This window comes from Taeniopygia guttata, chromosome 2 (genome assembly GCF_048771995.1).
Source record: "Taeniopygia guttata chromosome 2, bTaeGut7.mat, whole genome shotgun sequence".
Taxonomy (NCBI): Eukaryota; Metazoa; Chordata; class Aves; order Passeriformes; family Estrildidae; genus Taeniopygia; species Taeniopygia guttata.
This window is the reverse complement of record NC_133026.1, coordinates 121,422,681-121,444,575: the sequence shown is the minus strand read 5'-3', so window position 1 is coordinate 121,444,575 and position 21,895 is coordinate 121,422,681. Positions and strand designations below refer to the sequence as shown.

Genomic DNA, 21,895 nt, shown 5'->3' with positions numbered 1-21,895 from the left:
CACCAGCCACAATGCATAAATAATAAGAATTTTTACACTTTTTATATTTTGTGGAGAAAAAGAGTTTCAAGGCAGCTGAGATATTTCTCCTTTTCTCTCTGCTTATTTAATGAAACGTGTTTCAAAACACTGTCTTTCTCTTTCTTCATTTTAAAGAAAATATAACTTTCATGGAGCAGAAAGAAATAAAAAAATTGTTTGTACATTTTCAATAAAAGATTGATTCCAGGTTCTGAAGCATTACCGTTGTTTTCAGCATTGTGCTAGCTCTGTAATTACAGAAATGCAACAAAAGGGGGGCTGTGCTTGAAAAATTACAAGTGTGAACATGGGATCAATCCTGCCATGGACAAAAAAGAGACGCTGCCTTGTATTTGCATTCAATTTCTATGTGCATCTACAGTTTCCTCACATCCCCTACAAATCCATCTGTGCAGTTATTCCTTTTCTTTAGGCACAGGAGATAATAACACCATGGGAAAATAATAAAAAAAAAAGCATGCTTTACGATTCTTGCTGAGTGGTTACATGATTTAAGATCAAAGTCAAAAGAAAAGCCAGGTAACAGCTAAGCTCAAAAATTAAATAATGAAGAGAATTGTGCATTAAATGACCAATTTGAAATATTCAATATCTTAGCATAATTAAAGTTTTACATCCAGTGATAGAACCAAAATCCTTCAGCGCTCCTTTTTGCTCCTAGTGAAAAAAAAATGGATTAGGAAAAAAAAAAAATTAAGATGGAACTGGCTATCTTGTCTTTAAAACAACTACAAGGAAAAAGCCTTTCACTCATTTATGGAACACTTCAAAACAGGAATAAATGAAAATGAATTAAAATGTATATATCATCTGCTGTTCTTTCCATCACGAGAAAATTTTCAGGTAGCCAACTGTTTTGAAATAAATTTCCCTGCAGTTGCTATAGTGATGATAATAAAGTTCCTGCCTCAATTTACGTGATAGAGGTTCCTAGCAGAACACTTGAAAAGGTAAGCTAATCATAATGAAGACACTGTTAGTTCTTATGCTCAGAGCAGCCTCCTTGAATTTAGTTCAAAATTACAGGACTCCTCCGTTGTTGTCAATTTTGTTATATGTACATTATCATAATCTTTCTCAAAGTGGCAGTAACAAATTATGCAGCAGAGACAGTACTACTCTTTTTCTAGGTTAAGTCAGTGGACAAAGAATATGCAGGTTTGCTACAATAAGCAATGACTGAATCAAAGATATTTCTCTATTAACTGTTTTTTCCCATTACAAATCTTTGTTTTTTCTAACCATATAATGACAGTATATTTTTTTCTTCTTTGGTACATATTGTTCAAGTCTCATTTTATCTCAGTGTTGATGCAAACTAAATAGCTTTAAAGCAGTTACCTGTCAAAATGGATGACTCATCAAAGCAATGTCAAAGATAAAACATTATTGCTCAGATGTATGTTCTACTGCAATAATTTTGTAAAATAACATAATTTACTTTAAAACATTTGTGAAGCTAAAATAGCTCCCATAATAGCTGGTTTAGAAGTAAAATATGCAAAATATCTGACAAAAAATACAATGTCATTAAATATTATTTAGATAAATAAGATAAAACAGAAATATTAAATCTGCCAAAAACTGGGACTAATCATCAAGAAAACAATGGTTTAGCAAGGCACTTCTAAAAATACCATTATTTGCAACAGTGATGTAACAAGATATATACAAGAATGTTTCTGTGTGAGAATATGTGTGTGTTTTGATGTCTATGTGTCACTGTCATTAAAGGCCTGTGAGCTCCCCTCCTTCTGCTAGTTTATTGCTTGCATATGTATCATACCCACCAATAAGAAAAATATTTTATTTCTTTAAAAGAAAAAGGTATTTGGGATAAAAATAGAAAAGGCTAAGCTCAAATTAAAAGCCAATAAGATCTCAAGCTTGATGTACAAAGGCACAAACGCTATGATGAGGATATGTCATGTAATAAGAGACCTCAAATAAATTAATGAAAGAGCCTGCCAAAGTTAATGGCCATGATGTCAGTAAGCTTTTAATTAATAACTTTCATTATTTTTAAAGTCCTTTACAGCTGGACTCCTAAGGAGCCAGGGCTCCAACAACCAAAGAGCAAAGCCAGTTATGATGATTTTTTTTCCATGTACTAAAATCCCTATCCTATCTAGAGCTACATTCTCAGTAACAGCATATGTTCTTTGGTCAAATGTGTGAAGCCTTAATCTGACCAGTGACATTCAGGTCAGGAGTACACATATGGTGTGCCATACTGACTCAATTAACCATCCATCAATTTAATTGCATAATATATCAGAAGATGTATTCCACTACTACTTACAGTTAGATGCCAGCATGGAAATAAATAAGACAAAGCAACAATTTTCTGTTGTTTGTTTACCTTAACAGGAATACTAAGTAGAAACAATAATATATTTTATAAGGTAATTTTGTTCTTGGTACAAAATAATTTTTGACAGCTAAACTGATCAGAGGCTGCTAGTTTTAGAAATGATACTTCTTATAATAAGCAAGCGTAGGTGGAAAGCACACGTTACAAGAAAATTATAGCGCTTCCACTGATTCTAATCACATTAATGTAGGGGTAAGGGAAAAAGAAGGTATATTATTTAAACATTATGTAAATTATGAAGAGAGTTAACATATTGCAAACTTATAAGTAGTGACATAGTTGAGTTGATTTATGCAATCACTCCAGACATCAAATCCTTCTGGAATAATATACATGACAAAAAATGACAACATGGTGACAAGATTAAAAAAAAAAAAAAAAAAAAAGAAAAGGGAAAAAAGAAGTGGAGGAAGAAGGAAAAGAAAAGAAGAAAATTAAGCTTATATTAAGTATTCTAGGGGTAAAAACTTGAAAAAACACAAGTCAAACAGAAAATCTTTCAATCTGGAATTCACTGAAAGAGACTTCAAGCTCTGGTTGCTAACATGATGTCTTCAGAAATTGTATTACTTTTAGTGTGTTCATTTCAAAACTAGGCCTTAAAAATGCATTCCAAAACATGTATAACATTTAGAATTTCATAAGCAGAAGCTAATTATTTTCTAGCTTGGTCTGCATACCTGATTTGTTGCCATGGTAAACCCTGACTCTCATTTGCAAAGTCTGTGGATATCGCAACTGGTGCATGGACCAATTGTCAGCCACAGGTTATAATACCTGTTTGAGCTTTATTCTTGTGCCCAAATCAGGGACATACAGATGAAATCCCTTCTTTTGTGTTTCTTCTTTGGGATAGAAAACATTCCAGTGTGATGTCTCTTTACAGACCAGCAGTTGCCTAGAACTGGATTTTGCTTTTCCCATTGTTTCCTCCTATGGAAGAATGCAGAGTTTGGAGTATTTTGCTTCTTATACACACAGAATATTTAGAGATCTTTCCATACTCACTTCTTTTTATAAAGAAACAGAAATATAGTGTAGTTAGACACTCCTAAAATCTAGAATAATGTGATAATGTCACACCTAAAAGTTCAGCAACAGCAATATTAAAGCACCTTTAAATATAACTCTTTGCAAAGAGACAAGGAGAAGTGCTTCTAAAGCTTGTATTTTTTTTTTTCTTTTAGCAAGAACATAGTTTTCCAACATAGTATTTTTAGATTCTTAGAGTCATAACAAGCATAGGGTAAATAACATAGCTCTTGCAGAATGGAAAAAAATCAGAGTAAACACAAGCTACCTCTTTCTATTAGGCATCTCAGATAATTGGTTTTATGTTCTTTTCTTCACTTTTCATGTGATTTGGCCAGCGATTTTGCATAGATTTTTTGCATATGATTTTGCAATTTTCTTATATTTGTTCTCCATTACAAGTTCTGTGAATTTTCCTTCCCCCCCCCCCCCCCGCCCCCTTCCAGTTCTTGAAATTATGGAAATCTTTTATTGATTCTGTTTTTAAGCTCTCTAAAGAGTGAAACTGATTAAAAAGTTTCTTTCAAGGATCTGGCTCTGAGTTGGCTCCTAGAGAGCAAAATGAAAACTACAGCCTCTGAGGATCCAAGCAGCGATACACTCATTAAAAAGAAATCCTAAAATTTTCATATTATCAATCACTGGACATTCCTGCACATGGTGGCTGTGTCTATGTCACACAGAGGTCTCCATCCTCTACACCTGACATATGTCTCTGCTCCTTATTGCTTTTCTTAAATACCCAGGCCATTTCAGAAGTCTCCTTTCTTTGATGCCATGTCTTGGTTAGGAAAATCCAGGCTCTGTTTGTCCTGAGCCACACAGACAGAGAGATGGTGCCAGACAGTTCTGCAGTAAACTGTGGCTCAGGGCTTCCCATGAATGGAAGTCCTGTTAAAAGGCACAGCCCCCAACTAGAGCGAGATAACGAGAGTCCATCGCCATGAGTCACACATTTATCCCTCAAGGTCTTACATATTGCAGAAAGCTTACAGTTGGGTATCATGCATGCACATATCTGAAAACAAGCAATTAAACTGAAATTAGAAGATACATGGCCTTTGTCTCAAGGATTGGTGGTAGTATTCTTCTTTGAAGATGTTTGCAGTCTGCATTTCAGGTGCAGCAGTCAGGGATGAAGGTTTGTTCCTGAAAAAGCTTAATCAAGGAGAAACAAAACCTAGCTTGATACTGAAGGTGCTAGCTCGCATCTGTCAGTAAATTTGAAAGGCGACTACTCCAGACATTTCTATTTCCTTTTACTGAGGGCAGAGTCTTCATTGTGGCACATTTTAGCTCTTGCTAGACTCTGCAGCCTACACTTAAACTGGATGGGAAAATCAGCCTAGTCTTAAGTTTAGTTGGTGACTCCAATGGTTTAGATGTTACAGGTTATCTGTGACTCAGGGACAACTTACAGGGCAGGCTGAAGCAGCAGCTGACAAGTGGACTCTTTTATCAAACCTGCTCAGAGAAATGAATAGCTTAGCTTTAAATCACGTATATGTAACGGCCAAATTAATATTTTTATCCAAGAATATCTAGCAAATTCAGAGGCTATAATATTTCTTCATTAAAGAGCCATTTGATGAAGCAAACATACTAATTAAAAACCACAAATTATTCACGGTCAGCTCAAAATCAGAAAAAGAATATTCTTTTCTCAAGACTTACTGTAGCAAATAATTCCCTTTCTTTTATTGCTACTCTGATTTTAATGCAGCTCATGGATTTAATTATCCAGTTCAGGATATATTTGTAAAGTTATAAAAAATTTGAAAGTACTATAAAATTAATAGTTATTACAACTAATCCATGATTAATACAGTAGCTGATAGTTTTTACATGTCCCAGAATAGTAGTTTAGAGAATATAATTTCTGAAATCTTGTTAACGATTCAGCCAATATTCTGACAAAGCCACCAACCTGCCAATTTTGTCTCCATGGAACACATACCACTGGGGTGGTCATGGTGCAGCCTTAAAATCACAGCATCAGTCAGCCTGCAAATTCAGTCATCCTTTTACCTCAAAAATCATAGTGTCACCTAACCTGGGAAGGTCCTCCATTACAGTTGCCGAGGCCAAAGGACCTGAGGTAGGACAGAAAACCCAAATTAAATTCCTTTCATACCATAATGCCATGTGACAATCTCCATTTTAAACCATGTCTTAAGGAAGCCCAGACTTTGTACTGGTATTAGACGCTGTCATAGTATAAGGTGATGTGACAGGGGCATATATTGATTAAGAATTTGCTGCTCTCATTTTAAAATGTAGAAGCTGACTAAAATGAGCAGAAAAGGCATGTACAAATAAACAACACATGTTCTGGGTCATGAGATACTCTTGAGAACCAAAGACTGTATTTTAAGGTTTTGTTTGTGAAAAAAAAATAAATCTGGTGCAAAGACAAGAAAAGACTATATACTAGGGAAACACATTAATTGGGATATAAATTAGAATTACTGCATCTAACAGAGCAAACCGCTCCTCAGAAAAGGGAGATGTGTAATCCGGTTTATAATGAGACACTCATCAAAATGGACCCAACAAGCAGAGGCAAACAAACAGTCTGCAGATAGACCTACAAGATCACGCTCTAAATAACTCATCCACAAACAGGGCAGCTCATGTGGGGTTTTTTGTAGCATTTTAGCTTGGCTTGGCTCTGGGTTTCTTATTTTCAACAAAAGACTGATGCATTACAAACAGGCAAGAGTCTGGATAAATGAGATCTGATGTTTATTCATGACAATTTCAAACAATGTTCAGATAGTAAACAAAACTTAATTACTTTAGAAAGACATAAAATCTGCTGATATAGGATATAATGCTAAATAATAATCACCAGAAAGCCATCTCATTACTATTGGTTTTGTGTTTGATATGGGTTTGGCCCAAGGCAAAGCCCAGGGCTTTATTTATTTAAAAGGGTAGGAAAACAAGACAATATGCATGTTTCATATTAAATATTGTGATGGCAATACACTATGTGAAATGCAATGGGAAAAAAACATTGTGAAGCACTGAGGAGAATTTAAAAATTTATATTTTGTTGTACTTTTTCTCAGACATAAACAGACTTTCTGAGGGATTATGGGAATACTAATAGACACTATAGAGTGGGAATTTATTATAATCTTGCAGCAAGAAAGACCACATCTACACATGTATATACACACACCTTCCACATATATAGCCATGTCTGATTTTCCTATTAAGTTATCTGGGTGGTTTTTTTTAATTGCAAACTCTGATGAGTTTAAGTCAACATATTTCCTTACTGCTCCTTCTGCTTGTCAGCTGTAGCTGGATTGATAAAATGCAAATGAACAAATCATTAACGAGTACTGGTTATGAATCTCTCAGGCAGTTCAGGACCCTATCAAATCCTGCACCTATTACTTTGTGTGATTGATGTACTATTGTAAGTGATTGTTCCTGATCTTATTAAATCTTATTGATTTTTTCCCAGTTTCTATTTTATGCAGGACCAGGCTTGGACTATTATGAATGTTGCTGAACACTGTTAATCAAGCTTACACAGCTATTTTGATGGCAAACAATTAGAACTCTGAAGCAATACCTTGCAATTAGCTTCAGGGATATGGACCTAGCACCGTAATAATGAAAGAGACCTTCTCCTTCAAGCAAGGTAATGAGATTTACAATTATGACCCCAAATAACCTCTGAGAAATAACCAATCTGCAAACATAGATGTGTTTATCAATAATTTGTGCCCTTTTTATGAAAATGTATTTTAATTTTTTTTCACATATGAATAATTGTTTCTACTGAAGCACAGTGTATAAAGCCTTATAAAATGACAAAAATATAAATTGAAAGTCTGTATATATAATGTGAGTCCACTGGAGGGGTCTACAGAATGGTATGCATCAAGAATGTTCAAATGTTGTGGGGAAAATAATACTGAAAACTTGTGAGAAAATACTGACATTATGCAAAAACATGGGTGGTTATAATCACTTGAAAATGCTTATCTACGTGTTGAGTCAACATATAAACACACATACACACACACACACACACACACACACACACACACACACACACACACACACACATATATATGTGTGTATATATATATAAATTGAGTACATTATTCAGTAGGTCAGTAGACAGAGACATCCATAAACATACTTCTTTATAAATACACTGTATGTATTTTCTGAGTGACACAGGCAATAAAAATAACCCAAATTTGCTTCTTTAGAAACTAAATTGATTAACATGGTTTTTGGAATTGTAATAGTCTCTTGAGTATCACAGGTCAAATTTTTGTTACATCCAAAGGCATTAAATGTAAAATTAACGCATAGCTAAAATACAATGAAAAAAATTACCTTGGGAGTGAAATAGTATATTTCCAAAGTTCTCAACTCCCAGTATGCCAGTATGTATATTTTACACTTGCAGCCTAAGCACATTTCTTGCTGATTATTTAGTAATGCTGAAAACTCTTCCTATCACACTGTATGTGAAGATTAACTCACATACATTTGCTAGTTAGCATGTTTGCTAATTTCTCCAGCATCTTTTTTTGCTAAAAGGATGTTATCCAGCATGTTTAAAATATATTTATATATAAAAAGAAAATACATTGAAAATGAGGAAAATTTTACATCGTTCCTCCCTTTGTTTCTATGCATTTATTACACTGAAAACAAGGCATTTATACTTTGGTTTAACTGATGAGATGAAGAAGTGTACCAGGCCCAAATGCAAGAACAATTTTCATCTACAAAAGGTTTGCAATTCTTACTGTTTCTTGACAATAATTATTTGCAATTTTCTTTGGTGTATTTGGCATTTTTATCAGGATGGAAGTTGTGTCCTATCATTGTTCATCTTATCCAAATTTTGAAAACCCTCTCAAGCTCATTTCTGAAGTGGTCTCTGAAACAGTATGAGTTGTACAAGCAGAGACTAAAACTGTGTCTGGCTGGAGATCTGTAGCTGAAAAGGTGATGGTAAGAATGATAATTTTTTATTCAATATGTTAATCCAGATTTTGGGTAGTATTCTGAGTGAAGAAGGGGAAGGTGAAGAAAAACCAGGATTTCTTAGAATTGTAATTTAAAAATATGCCTACTTCAATGTAGTGTCAAATTAGGAACAGAGTTATATTTTTAAGCACAGGATTAACAAGATAACTCTTCCTAACCCATGGAATACATGTGAGAAGTTCATACAGAGAGGCAAAATTGGGATATGTCTATGGATGTATGCAATATACAATATGCTCACAAGTTAAGACAGCTGGAGGAAATTTCTGTGCAGTCCCAAAGCAGTGTTGAAAGAGTTAAATGGGTGATCTTAGCAAACATGATAAAATTATTAAAAGGTTCATAAGCTAATTCACCATGCAAATTTTTCCTGATTCTCTTTACTTTGAGCACAACTAATAACTGTGAGTTATTTTAGTCCCAATTTCTATTTTTATCAAATAAATATACATTTATTGCTGAATGTAACTGTTAATGAAATGTACATAATATGTAAAATCTATAAAAATGTTGTAGTTATACATTACTTTCTGACTGTAGTACAACCTTTGTAAACAAAGTATAGTATATCAACTTTCTCGTGACAATAAGCAGATTTGTCATCTTGGGGACAGCTAAATGAATTATTTAATCAATAACAGACTACATCACTGGTGATAAGCTCAGACAAATTAAAAAGTGAATCAGGTAAAGTATGTCACAAGCAAGATACATAGGTAGTGTAACATACCTTTAATATTAAGCAGAAAAGCTTTAAAAAAAATAAAACCCAACTAACCAGCTGACCAACCAACTAAAAACCCACAAAAAACTACTATAAATTCCCCACCCCCCCGCCCCTTCACTTCTGCAAAGCTTAAAAAACCCCCATACCAAAACATAAAGCCATAGCTGGTTTTGGGAAGTCGGGGGGTGGGGGAAGAATGGAGGGTGTGTGTTCCTGTTTCGTAGTAAAACAAGAAGATAACTTCTAAAAAGCAAACTATTAAAGAAAGGAAGTGGCAAGATACTTCATGAATTCCTAAATGCAATAGTTTCAGAATAGCTTTGTACAAAACAGATGGTGGTAAGACACCAGAGGTCAGAAGGTTTCTTAGGTTTTGGCACTTTTAAGTATGACACCTGTATTGAATCAAGCTGAAGGAAGGAAGGAAGGAAGGAAGGAAGGAAGGAAGGAAGGAAGGAAGGAAGGAAGGAAGGAAGGAAGGAAGGAAGGAAGGAAGGAAGGAAGGAAGGGAGGGAGGGAGGAAGGAAGGAAGGAAGGAAGAGCGAGAAGATTAGTGAGAGAAGATTAATGAATGTTTCCCTAACTGTTCATAAAGTTTGGTTACTACAGCATTTGACAGTGTGCTCACACCTTTTGTTTTCCTCCTATCCACATGAAAGCTACAGTTCATGTGGTGCTTATCTGGGCAGCCCAGACAAAGAGCATCCAGTCTGCACAACCAAAGAGAATTCTTGCTGGCTTGCAAGTTATACCGCAGGCAAACCCTCCTCCTGAGGGTCTCCAGGTTGTTCTTAGACTACATCATATTCCTGTATGTCAGACATACCACTTACCCAGGTGTGGATAGCATCCTCACAAACTTCCAAACTGGGTGGGACCCTGTCCTATTTCTGATCTTTGTGAAAACCTACAAAAAGCAAACAAAAAAGGAGTATGGCAATCACACAGTGACAATTTGCTTGGTAGTTTTCACATTGTCTAAAAAGATAAATTGGTACATTTGCTTTTCCAGATCGTCTAGAACTATGGGCAATGGGGATTTTTTTTCTTCCCTAAAATTTTAAACAGGAATTTAAGAACTTTAGAAATCCATACAAATCCTTGTGGCTTCCCATATCTGAAGCCATTTCCCAGCTGCATTTATATTATTTCTAAGGAAGACTCTAACAGTTCTAAAATTGCATAAACAGAGCCAAGCTGTCTGTTTTAAAACTGAATGGCATACAGAATAGTCAGAGCAGCTGAAAGTTGTATATATGCAACTTTAAAAGGTTTCCAGTTTTTTTTTTTCTCCAATGAATATGCATCTTATAACAAAGGATGCAGCTCCTACAGTTTACTGTTTTCCTTTATGTTTCTCATTCTACTGTTCTCAGATCTTTTGAATAGCTGAAATCCTTTTTAAGCAGGGAAGAAATTCTCACGTCTCTCTCTCTCTTCCTCTGCTTCTTTATACAGTATGCATAAATCTTATGGAAATAAGTCTAGAATAATATACATGTTTAGTGATATGAGTACTTAGTGTCGCTATAAAGACTAAGTGTTATTTTGATATGCAGGATTAAGTTTGAAACACATAAGCCATACAAAACATTGAAGGAAATAAGAATTTTGTGGTGGAGGACACAAATAGATAGAGATTTGCTTCTGTCCCATATATGTCCATGTATTAATATAGGGTAATTATAGCTATAAGCCTCTGAATGCTAGTGGTAGTGATGTGTCTCATTGCTGCCATTGGATTCATGACAGCAAATTCCAATTCATCAAAGCAAACGCCTCTGCACTGCACATCAGGCATGATAAGTCTCTAATAACAGTGTATCATCTCCAAGTTATATGTATTAAAGACATATGCATCAAAGTGCAATATCACACTTTAAAAGTTGTGATCATGTGAGAATTCAGTGTTTCTAAAGAATTTTTTTTGTCTTCTTGGACTTCTGTACATTTGCTCTTCTATTCTTTTGTAATCCTTTTAAGATATTCATGTCATTCAGGTATTTATTTGTGTGGTGCACTTACCCCTTACACAAATACTGATCTCATATCTCATGTAACTCCCCCACCATGACACTTATTCATATAACTTATGTCAAAACTGCCGGCACTCACCTCTTAAGCCCTTCTGAAATGAAGTCCATATTTGGGGCAACTGTAATGAAAAGAAGTGACTTGAAATAAAATCATCCATCCATGAAAGCTCAATTCACAGCTCCAGGATGGTCAGACACAGATCTTCTTCAGCTTAATTTGTAGCAAGTAGCAATTTGAGCTTCATTTTATATGTAATACGTGACATACAACAAGCTATAAGGAGAAAAAAATCTAGGGAGTGAGTATGCTGAAAAAAAATCTAACTTCAATCAAACCCCAAGATTCTTCGCTTAAAGCTCATGTACATAAAGAAAATAGTTTCATGTTATGATGTACATTCTCCATGGTGCACTTTCTCCATTAGCATTTATATCTTCATGTTTTTTTTACTTTGGACAATGCTAAACAGATCTGATACACTCAGACAATTACAGTCACATGCCATCAGGGAAAGATATTAAGAAACAGCATTAGCATGTAGCTGGAGGTGAATGCATCATAGACAGGCAAACACCAATAAAATGTTTAAGTTTTACTCACGAATATTGAATAAATAAATCTCAACTCATTAGTTAGTTTCCAGACATAAATTTACCTCTTTGCTGGGAAAATCTCTCCTTGTTTACTGGTGTTCCTGGTAGTTTCTTTGGAGCAAATTCCTCTTTCCTATTAGTAACAATGAGAACCTTTAGACAGATATTTGTATATGCAAAATAAAGATATAAAATATTCTAAGTGGTTTAAGTATGAAGCAAACTGTACCATATATTAAAGCCTTCATTTGTTTAAATAGGAAAGTATAGAAAAAACAAAAACAAAAACAAAAAACAAACCAAAACAAAAAATAAAACACCCCCCCAAAAAAAAACCCCAAAACCAATTCCTTTTATTTATCTTCAAATTCTAGCACTTTTTCTATCAGATCATCTCTTGTTCTCCTTCACTACCCTTCCACAGCTTTTCACGCATTTGTATTTATGATCTGCAAGCTATGCTCTCTGGTTGTGATGCTCACAGATTTGTCCTTCCCTCCCAAACCTCCTTCTCCCTTGTTGTCACTATGGTCCCTAATTTCAGCTATATCCTTCACTTCTTTGTCCCTCTTTGATATCATTCTGTCTGCTCCTCTGCACCTCAGACTACCCCAAGCATTCATCATCTGTCTTTCTGTCTCTGTCTACCAAAGGGAAGCTAGGGAGTGCTTCAGTCTTCCCTCTCTGTCTTTGTACCCTTTTTGGTCTTATATTTCTTAAAAGATAACATACAAGACAGAACTTTTGCTCCTAATTATTACATCTTTAACAATCTCTAACTTTTATTGAAACTTTCTATTGATTTACTATGTTTGATTTTATAGATTCTCAATTCCTTCAATTCTTGAGATTGTATTTTTGTTCTATCCTCAGCATTTCACATTCTGCAGCTCTTGAATTCCAAATCTCCAAACCCAAATTTTTTCTATTTCTGACCAGGTTTCAGTTTTCCTCATTGTTAGATTCTCTACCACACATTTTTCTGTTTAGTTTTTTCATATTCCAAATTTTAATCAAGTTTCCTCTGCTACTTGCCATTGACTGTGAAAAGCATAGAATACTTCTGAAAAGACTCCTCCTTTTCAGACTTGCCTAATGCTAATGTATTAAATCCACCAGCCACGCCACTTATTTTGTGTTCTTTAGCATAGGTAAGATGGTTCAAAAGCATCCTCCTATTTTATCTCACATAATTTGCATTCTTCCATTAGCTGTCTTTACTTACCCAAAATGCTTGCTAATGAACAGCTATCTTATTCCTCTAAAATATTTATACATACCAATGGCAAATATTATTACTGTAAGTACTCATTGTGCCCAGTGCTGCTCATGAACTCAGGAAGAACACAAATGCAGCATCTCCATTTTCTGCAGGTCAGATCAGATCCACCATATTCCCTCGTAGCTGCATTATCATTCACCCACTGGCTCCTGGAATAAGCTCACAACTAAACAAAGAAATATTTCACTATTTGATTGTCTTTTTATTTTTTAAAACAAAAGCTTCAAGTAGCTCTCTCCATCTTTCCTCAGAAGTCCCTGCAATGCACAAAATCTTTCCTGTTCCCTGAAAAAAAACCAAACTTCTTCACAATCCAAACAGACTCTTCAAACCTTCTTGCTGACAGTGCCTTTCGTGGTGTTTCACAGCCGGAGTGACTTCACAGAATCACAGAATAATGAGGTTGGAAGAGACCTCTAAGATCAAGTCTAACCTTTGCCCTAACATCTCAACTAGACTATAGCACCAGGTGCCATGTCCAGTCTTTTTTTAAACACATCCAGAGATGGTGATTCTACCACCTCCCTGGGAAGACAATTCCAGTACTTTATTATTCTTTCAGTGAAAAATTTTCCTGATATCCAACCTATAGCTTCCCTGACGTAGCTTGAGACTGTGTTCTCTTGTTCTGTCAGTTGCTGTCCAGTGAAAGAGACTGAACCCCACCTGTCTACAATTTGCCCTTGATTCACAACTGCCCATATTTTACCTGCATGAGTATCTTATTCATTCTTATTAAATAACTTTTATCATGTTGTTGTTACTGTAAGCTCTAAAGTTATAAAAGAGTTGTGCAATTTTTTTCTTTTTGGTTAACCCTAGTGGATTCCCATCAACTTCCCCAAAAGTGCAATCTATCCAAAGGAACACCATTTCTTCCAGAAGCTCTCTTACTAGTAGGAATCCTGCAGGAGTTGCTTTTTTCCGTCCCTCAACACCAAAAGAGGTTGCTCACAAGTGTTAGGCACTTCACAGCCTTCTGTATTCCAGACTGACTTATAAAATAAAAAGTAACTATTACCAAGTAAAAAGTAGCAATTGCTGGCTTATGTTACTGGAGAATAAAAATGTTATGACCTGGATTTTCCTGTTTTCCTACTCCTTTTTGAACTTCTGGAAAAAAGCCCCAATAATTGGAATAGTTTCCAGTTAGAGAGCTTGGTTTCTGACAGCTCAGAAGAGGAGAAGCCTGAAATCATATCTGCCCACCAATATCATATAGAAGTTCCCAAAGGGCAGAGGAAAGAAACTTTGTTATCACTCTAGTAAGAAAAATGAATATGTACACTCTATTGGCTGCCTGTCATCAGGTACATTTTCATCTACTTAGTTTCTAATTTCTCTCTCCAGGCTCCTTTCTACATCACTGAATTGTCTTTCACAATATCTGCTGTTCATATTACCTTCCTACTTTGTATTTCAGTGTTTGTAACTTTTCCCTCTTTCTACCTTCTGATTAGAAACTAGGAGCATTGGCATGCTTTTCCCATTTGCTTGAAGTAGGACATGCCTTGGTGTTCAGGTGCTATTCAATGCAACTTTTTGTAAATATTAAGAAGGAAAACATTGTAATTTGAACAAGCCTTACTGGGATGCTCAGGGGGCAATTTCAGTTAGCATGCATAAAGCTAAGGAGTCCCAACATTGATTGCATCATTTTTTTCCAGTTGTACATGTTGTAAAATTAGAGTTTGAATTACTGACATTAGAATGTGGGCAACATAAAGGTTCCTCTTTGGTACAATATAATCTATCAAGGCAAGAGACCTGAAGATGGGAATACAATGATACTGATTATTTGTGTATTTTTTTTCCTCTTAAAATAGAAAAGTTTCCTCATCAGTATTGAAAGGAAGGCAGGGAAAAAGCTTCTCAAATACCTAAACTTACTCTTCTGGAAGGGAATATGTATTTATTTAATAAATATGCTGAGTACAGCGCAGCATTCAATTCCTATAAATTAAATTATGTAAGAAGCTGAGGGCTTCTGTCCTGAGATTTTTTATTAAATATCCACAGGTTTAAAATTTCTAATTTATTTTTAATTAAGGGAACATTACCAAAAGTGAAGTAAAAATGCAAAGAAATAAACATATAATTTTACATTATAATATATATTTACATTATACATAATATATTTACCTCTATAAATTAAAAAAAATTAGAGGTGACATTGCTGAACACATCTCTGAACTCTGAAATAAATGATATATCTTTGTACAGAGCCTAACAAGGATATAGACATTGCCTTCTAGAGTGTACATTCAATTTGAAGAAGGTGTTCAGTTCAGAAATGAATGAATGAAAGAAACTTTACCTTGGGCATTAACTAGGCCTGTATATATTTCCAGGGAATATAGGGTGTGAATTATGACACTTAGACAAGAGAAAGACCCCTTTCTATAAAATTCTTAAGTGTCCATTCTCTCATCCTAATTCAGACAAGGTTTGTTGCTTCCATATTATTAGCAGTTCCCTACTATAGCTGCAGTATGATGATGGTTAGTGTCACAAGTTCAGGCACTATGCACAGAGACACAAGGCAAGGAAATTGAGCAAGGAAGACAGCTGCCACTGTTAAGAAAAAGAAAGCCATAGCTTAGTGTTACTTTGAGCAACAGGTGATTTAAAAGGGCAGAAGTGCTCATCAAATCACAATAAACACAGAGTCTTTAATGGCTAAAATGGATAAATCAGGCCTTGGAAGGAAATCTACGTAACCCCTTAATCTAACAACAATTTTATCTTCAGATCTTTCAAACAAGCCTTTCGTTGCATTTTTCTGAAGGAGCTATCACAGGAGAATTCAGAAAATGGTAAATGTCTTCTATATGTTTAATTGATCAATATGTAAGCAGAGTTTGATTGAAAAATCATTTGTGGTAGTTCATAAATTTGAAATTTTTAATGAACTCTTCAGTCAAGTGTATTTATTTAGGGGAAGTAGAATCATGAGATAAAAGAGAAAAACTTTCATGCACTTTCTCCATTTTCCCAAATCTCATATATGAGAAGTTAATTAATTTATGTTGTCATCTCATTTTTGAGTGGGTTTTCAAAATTGAGGGGACCTGGAAAGATCTGCAACAGAAGTACTGTCTTTTGGCAGCAAATTAGAGGGGGAAAGAAGGTAATTGTAGTCTTTTTAAGCCATGAAAAAGATTTATTTAAATCAAGTATTAAGTTTTAGGAATATATGGAAGATATTTTGTGGAAGATATGGACAAGTCAGAAAGGATAGTCGCAGTACTGTTTCACGGTAATTACTGTGTTACACTGTCTGCTTGAGCAGAGAACTGTCCATGCCATCTAAAACCTTTCATGCCAAATTCATAACTTTCCTCTGTTCAGTGTCCTCCCAGAGGAATCCTACTTCCCTCTTATGCTGCTGTAATGAAAAAGCATTTAAGAGAAGACAAACTTGTGGTAATTTTCTAATATCAAAAAATACAAATTCGCAGCACAGAACACATTGCATGATATCACCAATAAATAACAGTATTTTTCTCTGCCACAAACATTTATCTTATGTTCCCAAATACCATTTTAATACTTTGAAAATAGTCCTTTAGAATTTTCAGTGGATAATTGAGCCGTGTGTGTATTTTAGGACAAATATTGGGAAAAGTCATGTTCAATACCAATGTCTATACCATTTAAACAATGAAAGCATCAGGTAAGTAACAACATTTGGACAGCAAGTCAATATGACTATGAAAGGTCTCCAATAATGAGCAAACTCAAACCAATACACTGTTTGAGTATTTGGCCTTCCTATTGACAAAGGTTGCTTTCAATCACACTGTATCTATTACCATATCAATCATCACTCTAAATGAATACAACATGAACATTGACGAAGACATCACTTAGGCAAAGAAACTAAAGGTTCTATGAAAACAAATAATGAAAGTTTGGTTGATCATAGCATGAAAATTAGACCTAATCCTTAATCGTTCTTATTTTGTAAAACAAACAAATTGAAAGTAAAAATGTTAGCTCTATTTCTTTCCAGGAACTTAAAATATATGGAAATTGATATCACATTCTTAATTATTAAACATAATGCAATCCAATACTTTGTTTGCTACACAAATTAAGATATGGAATTGGACTGATGAAAATGATTTACGTGCAGGATTAAAATATTGGCAGCTTTATAGAGTGAAATGTCACTATACTGCTGTACCTTCAAGTTTTACATTTCCTCCTTTGAATCCCTGTCAGCCTTCATGAACACTGGAGAGTTTAATCAATGCTTGCTGTAGCCATAGCATAACACGGAATATTTTACCTGTGTAATAATCATTGTGCAGTTTAGTACAAGTCAGAAGCAGAAATTACAAACATATATATTGCAATTGACAAGGTTACATGTTAAATTACATTAAAACTAATTCTTACACATTCTTCTATGATTCTTTTCTTTTTATGAAGGCAACCTGTTTTGCAACAGCTCAATGCACCCTAAGGCAATCAAATTGTATTTAGGATGACTCAGAGGTCATAAAATTCAAACACTTATGAGTTCATGTATTTGAATTACTTTAATTTATATGATACAAAACTCTTGTGAAACAAGCATTTTATTTGCTTTATGTACTCCAAAGGGTGGAATTTAGATTGTAATTTGTGCTGCATTTTTTCAAGATAGTCAATATCGACAATATCAAAACTGGAGAGGGAAAAAGAGAGTATCATCTTGGTGTTGTGGCAGTCTGTTTTCATTATAAAACAACCTTGTGTGAAGCTAAAAGATAGGCAAGAATGAGGAAGTAAGGACAGGGACATAGCATGAAATTTAGGAAGCTAAATAGAAAATAAAATAGATATAAAGGTTGTTAAATATGTGGAATTTATTTCCAAATCTTCAAATCAAAGCCACTTGTACAGCTAATTTAAAAGATATCTTAAATGTTTTTAAAAAAATTTTAAAATAGGATGATTAACATAATGACAGGAAGCAACAAAGGACAAAGATAGGTTTGAAATACATTAGAAATAATTTGTTTTTAAAAAAGTTTAATTGCTATTTTTTACTTTATTTTAATAAAGTTAGGTTTTCTACCAACTTTCCCAAAGACATTAATCCATAGAATAGTCCCAATACCTGTAAATAACAAACCACTTCAATAACACTTCAAGGAAGGAATATAAAAAATAATTTTGATTTAAAAGTTCTTGATTTGTATTTAAACAGTATCTTTTTATGAATATTTTTATAAACAGATGCAGTGCAAGAAATGCATTATGTCATAGATATTTATATGGAAACCTGTAGAAAAAAACCTCACTCTTCCTGTCAAAAATGTTCTTTGTTACATTATTCCTTCGGCACTGAAATTGATCTAGTAAGTATTTATTGAACAAATATTTTGCCTAGAAATTTATTTTGCCTTGATATATGTTACAAACATATAGATATTTAAGAACACAGAAAGTGCTCTGGTCTACCTAGTCAATCCCCTTGTTGCTATTACACTCAGCAAGAAGGCTTTATTTTTTCCAGCAGAAGTACCGAGCTATATCAAATATTTAATCCACCTATGCAAGACAGTCAATTCTAGAATATATATTCATGGAAGAAAATTGTTTTGCTGCCTCCAGTTCTGTCTGATGACACAGAGAGTGTCAGTTTTATAAGGCAAAAATATGCAATATTTCAGAAAGGTTCATTAAGCTAACCCCTGTTATGAAGATAATTTACATTTACTCTACTTCAGGCCATTAAGGGTGTAATCACTTTAGGCAAACATGAATAGAAAACTGTAATTTTTATCCCAACTTGATCTTCATTTTTCTCACAGCCAGCATTCAACAGGATTGAAAGGGCAGTAGGAATGACTCTACCACATGCCGTTCCTTGTCTCGGGTCACAACAGGCAGACTGACATTGAGCATTTTGCCTTCAGCCTTCTAAACCACATATTGAAAAAAGATAGTTTTAAAAGTTCCAGCGTTTAGGTTGCTTCTTTCACTCTTTAATTTTAAGCCAGAATAAGCCAAATCTTGTTCAGAATCTTTAACCTGAAATTTTATTGTCATTTATATGACAACTGTTCTCCCAGTGGAGTTCCCATACATTGATCTGTCTAGACAAATGGAACCATATTGCCAATACATTCAAATCAGAGGGCTGGGTGATCACCAATTGTATGACATTAAATAAGTCCCAGATTTTGCCCCTTCAATGGGGCAACCCTGGATATATAGACAGACTGGGGAATACGATGCTGGAAAGCAGTAACACGGAGAGGAACCTGGGCGTCCTGGTCAATGGCAAGTCGAATCTGAGTCAGCAGTGCCCTGGCAGCCAGGAGGGCCAACCATGTCCTGGGGGGCATCACAGACAGCATGGCCAGCCAGACAAGGGAGGGGATTTTCCCACTCTGCTCTGCACTGGGGCAGCCCCACCTCGAGTACTGGGGGCAGTTTTGGGTGCCACAATGTAATGATATTAAACTACTAAACAGTGCCCAAAGGAGGGCTAAGAAGACAGTGAAGAGTCTTGATGAGAAGCTGTACAAGAAGAGGGTAAGGTCTTCACGTCTTTTCAGCCCAGAGAAGAGGAGACTGAGGAAACGAGACTTATCCGTCTACACCTTCTTTGTGAGAGGAAGCAGAGGGACAGGCACTGATGTCTTCTTTCTGGTGACCAGTTACAGGACCTGAGGGAATGGCCTGAAGACATATCAAGAGAGGTTTAGGCTGGATACTAGAAAAAGATTTTTTTACCCAGAGGATGTTTGGGCACTGGAACAGGACCTCAAGAAACTGCTCAAGATGCCAAGCTGGCTGGAATTCAATAAGCATTTGGATGGACGCCACTTACAGACACATTGTGTGATTTTTTTCAGTTGTCCTGTACAGGGCCAAGAGCTGGACTTGATCATTGTGAATCCTTCCAACTCAGGATATTCTATGAACCTATGATTCTATATTCCTGTTTGTAATTCTGCCGCATCCAATTCTGAGAAGACAAAACCCCAGAAAAACAGAGAGGACAAAACTTCTATTTTGAAGATGAAGAAAAGCTGGACACGATGGATGCTTTTTCATTTTTTACCCCCAGCATTCTATATGATGCTCCTGGAGTAATAACATAGTTTTTTGAGTAATATGTCAGGAATGTAGCAGGAATTTCAGAACCTAGGACAACAGTGCAAAGAACTGCCTGTTGCCAACCAAGCTGAAAGGGTTTAAAGAAATATTGCTTCTATAGTTCTGCCTGTGTTCTTTGAAAGGAAGATTTTTAGTGCAGTGTAAGTTTATTTGTACCATTTCCATAACATTGGCATATTAATCTAAAAGGAAAATTAAGGGTCATTTATGAAGAGAGAGCTACAGAAGAAGGACTGGTAGAATTAATCACTGATACATAAAGACATTGATGGAGGCTGAGCAGCTTGAGAAATCTATGGCAGTGTTTCTGGGCTTTGGGATTTGTGTGTTAGTGTAAGATGAGTTCTGGGGAAGTCAAGGTTACCAGAAGATGATTGTTGCTGAGTAAAAAGTACTACATGGTACTGGCTGAAACAAAGTGCTGAATAGGTGATTGGGATATGAATAAAGAAGGGGACAGACATTCTGAAATGTTGTTTCCAGCTCTCAGCACATACTGGAGTGGGTCCTGTGTCCTGTTCTGCTTCTGCCCATTCAGAGCATACCTCTGCTTGGCAGCAGGTTAGTAGCTTCTCAAGGCTTCTTTCACACCAGTGACAATGTTTTTCATTGCATCAAAACTTCTGAATGATATTTCCTCCCCAGTTGAGTTCATCATATTTTCCACTCCCCTCTTGAATGAGAGGCAATCTCTCCTTTATCAACCCTCTCCAAAATAAAGACCCATTTTAAAAATATATGGCCATGGTACTTCTGATTCTGTCCAGACTTCAATATGCTATTGACATTACAAACCAATCCAAATTCAGGTATTTCTTTACTACAACTTGCCAGAAAAATAATTTTGTTATGTCTATTAAAATAGCCCCTTTCATCAAATTTTTATTGTAATCCTCTGATTGGTCCAGCTTTTTACTTAAGTAATTTAGATTATATCAACATCTTGCCAGACAAATTTGACCTGGTTGTTTTAAATGGGCATTTCAATTTTGCCTCCACTTATACAGAATGGGACATGTAATTTACTGTGAGAGACCTGGAGATTCTTTTATCTCTTTTTATAATCCCAAAACCCTGCAGATTTACAGCAGTGAGTGGACTTGGCCATGTGAATTCCATTAAACTCAATGAAATGCTCATGCCATGAAATCCCACACAAACACTGAAAATTAATTATTCATAATAATAACACATTTCTCTTTCTATCTGAGCATTGCAAACATCCTTTCCAAAATAAAAAAAAATTATGTTCAAAATATGCCCTGTACTAATGAGGCAGGCAGTTTATACCTATTTTTATATTTGTGTACATAGACACAAAGTCAGACAATTCTAGGTCTGTTTAAGGAAATTTCAAACAAGCTCCCTGTGCTGAGAATTTTACTGATCAACTCCACCTAGAATCAGTGGGAATAACTATAGTATAAAATTACACTGGAGTCTTATAGACGTTTTTCTCCACAGGAGTTAAGGGATAAAACAGCAGATCTTGGTATAAAATTTATTTAGGGCTAGGGCTCTTCTAAGATTTTCTTTTACACAGCACACAAAGAGATCTGAGGAGAATCAAATGAGTTTGTGGTGAAGTCTGAAACAGAATCCGCTAATCTACTCAAATCCACACTTAATATTAAAAGGTAGTCCTTCCCATTGTA

The 21,895-nt window shown here is 35.2% G+C and overlaps 1 long non-coding RNA gene across 3 annotated transcripts in view; it reads left to right on the top strand.

Annotated features, from left to right (window-relative positions):
• The first annotated feature begins 935 nt into the window (after positions 1–935).
• LOC115493921 (uncharacterized) overlaps positions 936–21,895 on the top strand; it is an 82,262-nt gene continuing 61,302 nt past the window's right edge. For 2 of the 3 annotated variants that reach the window (XR_012054184.1, XR_012054186.1), the window contains exons 1-3: positions 936–992; positions 6,927–7,106; positions 8,293–8,443. This is a non-coding gene — a long non-coding RNA (uncharacterized lncRNA). The remainder of the gene's footprint in view (positions 993–6,926; positions 7,107–8,292; positions 8,444–21,895) is intronic. The other variant, XR_012054185.1, reaches the window with a different exon arrangement.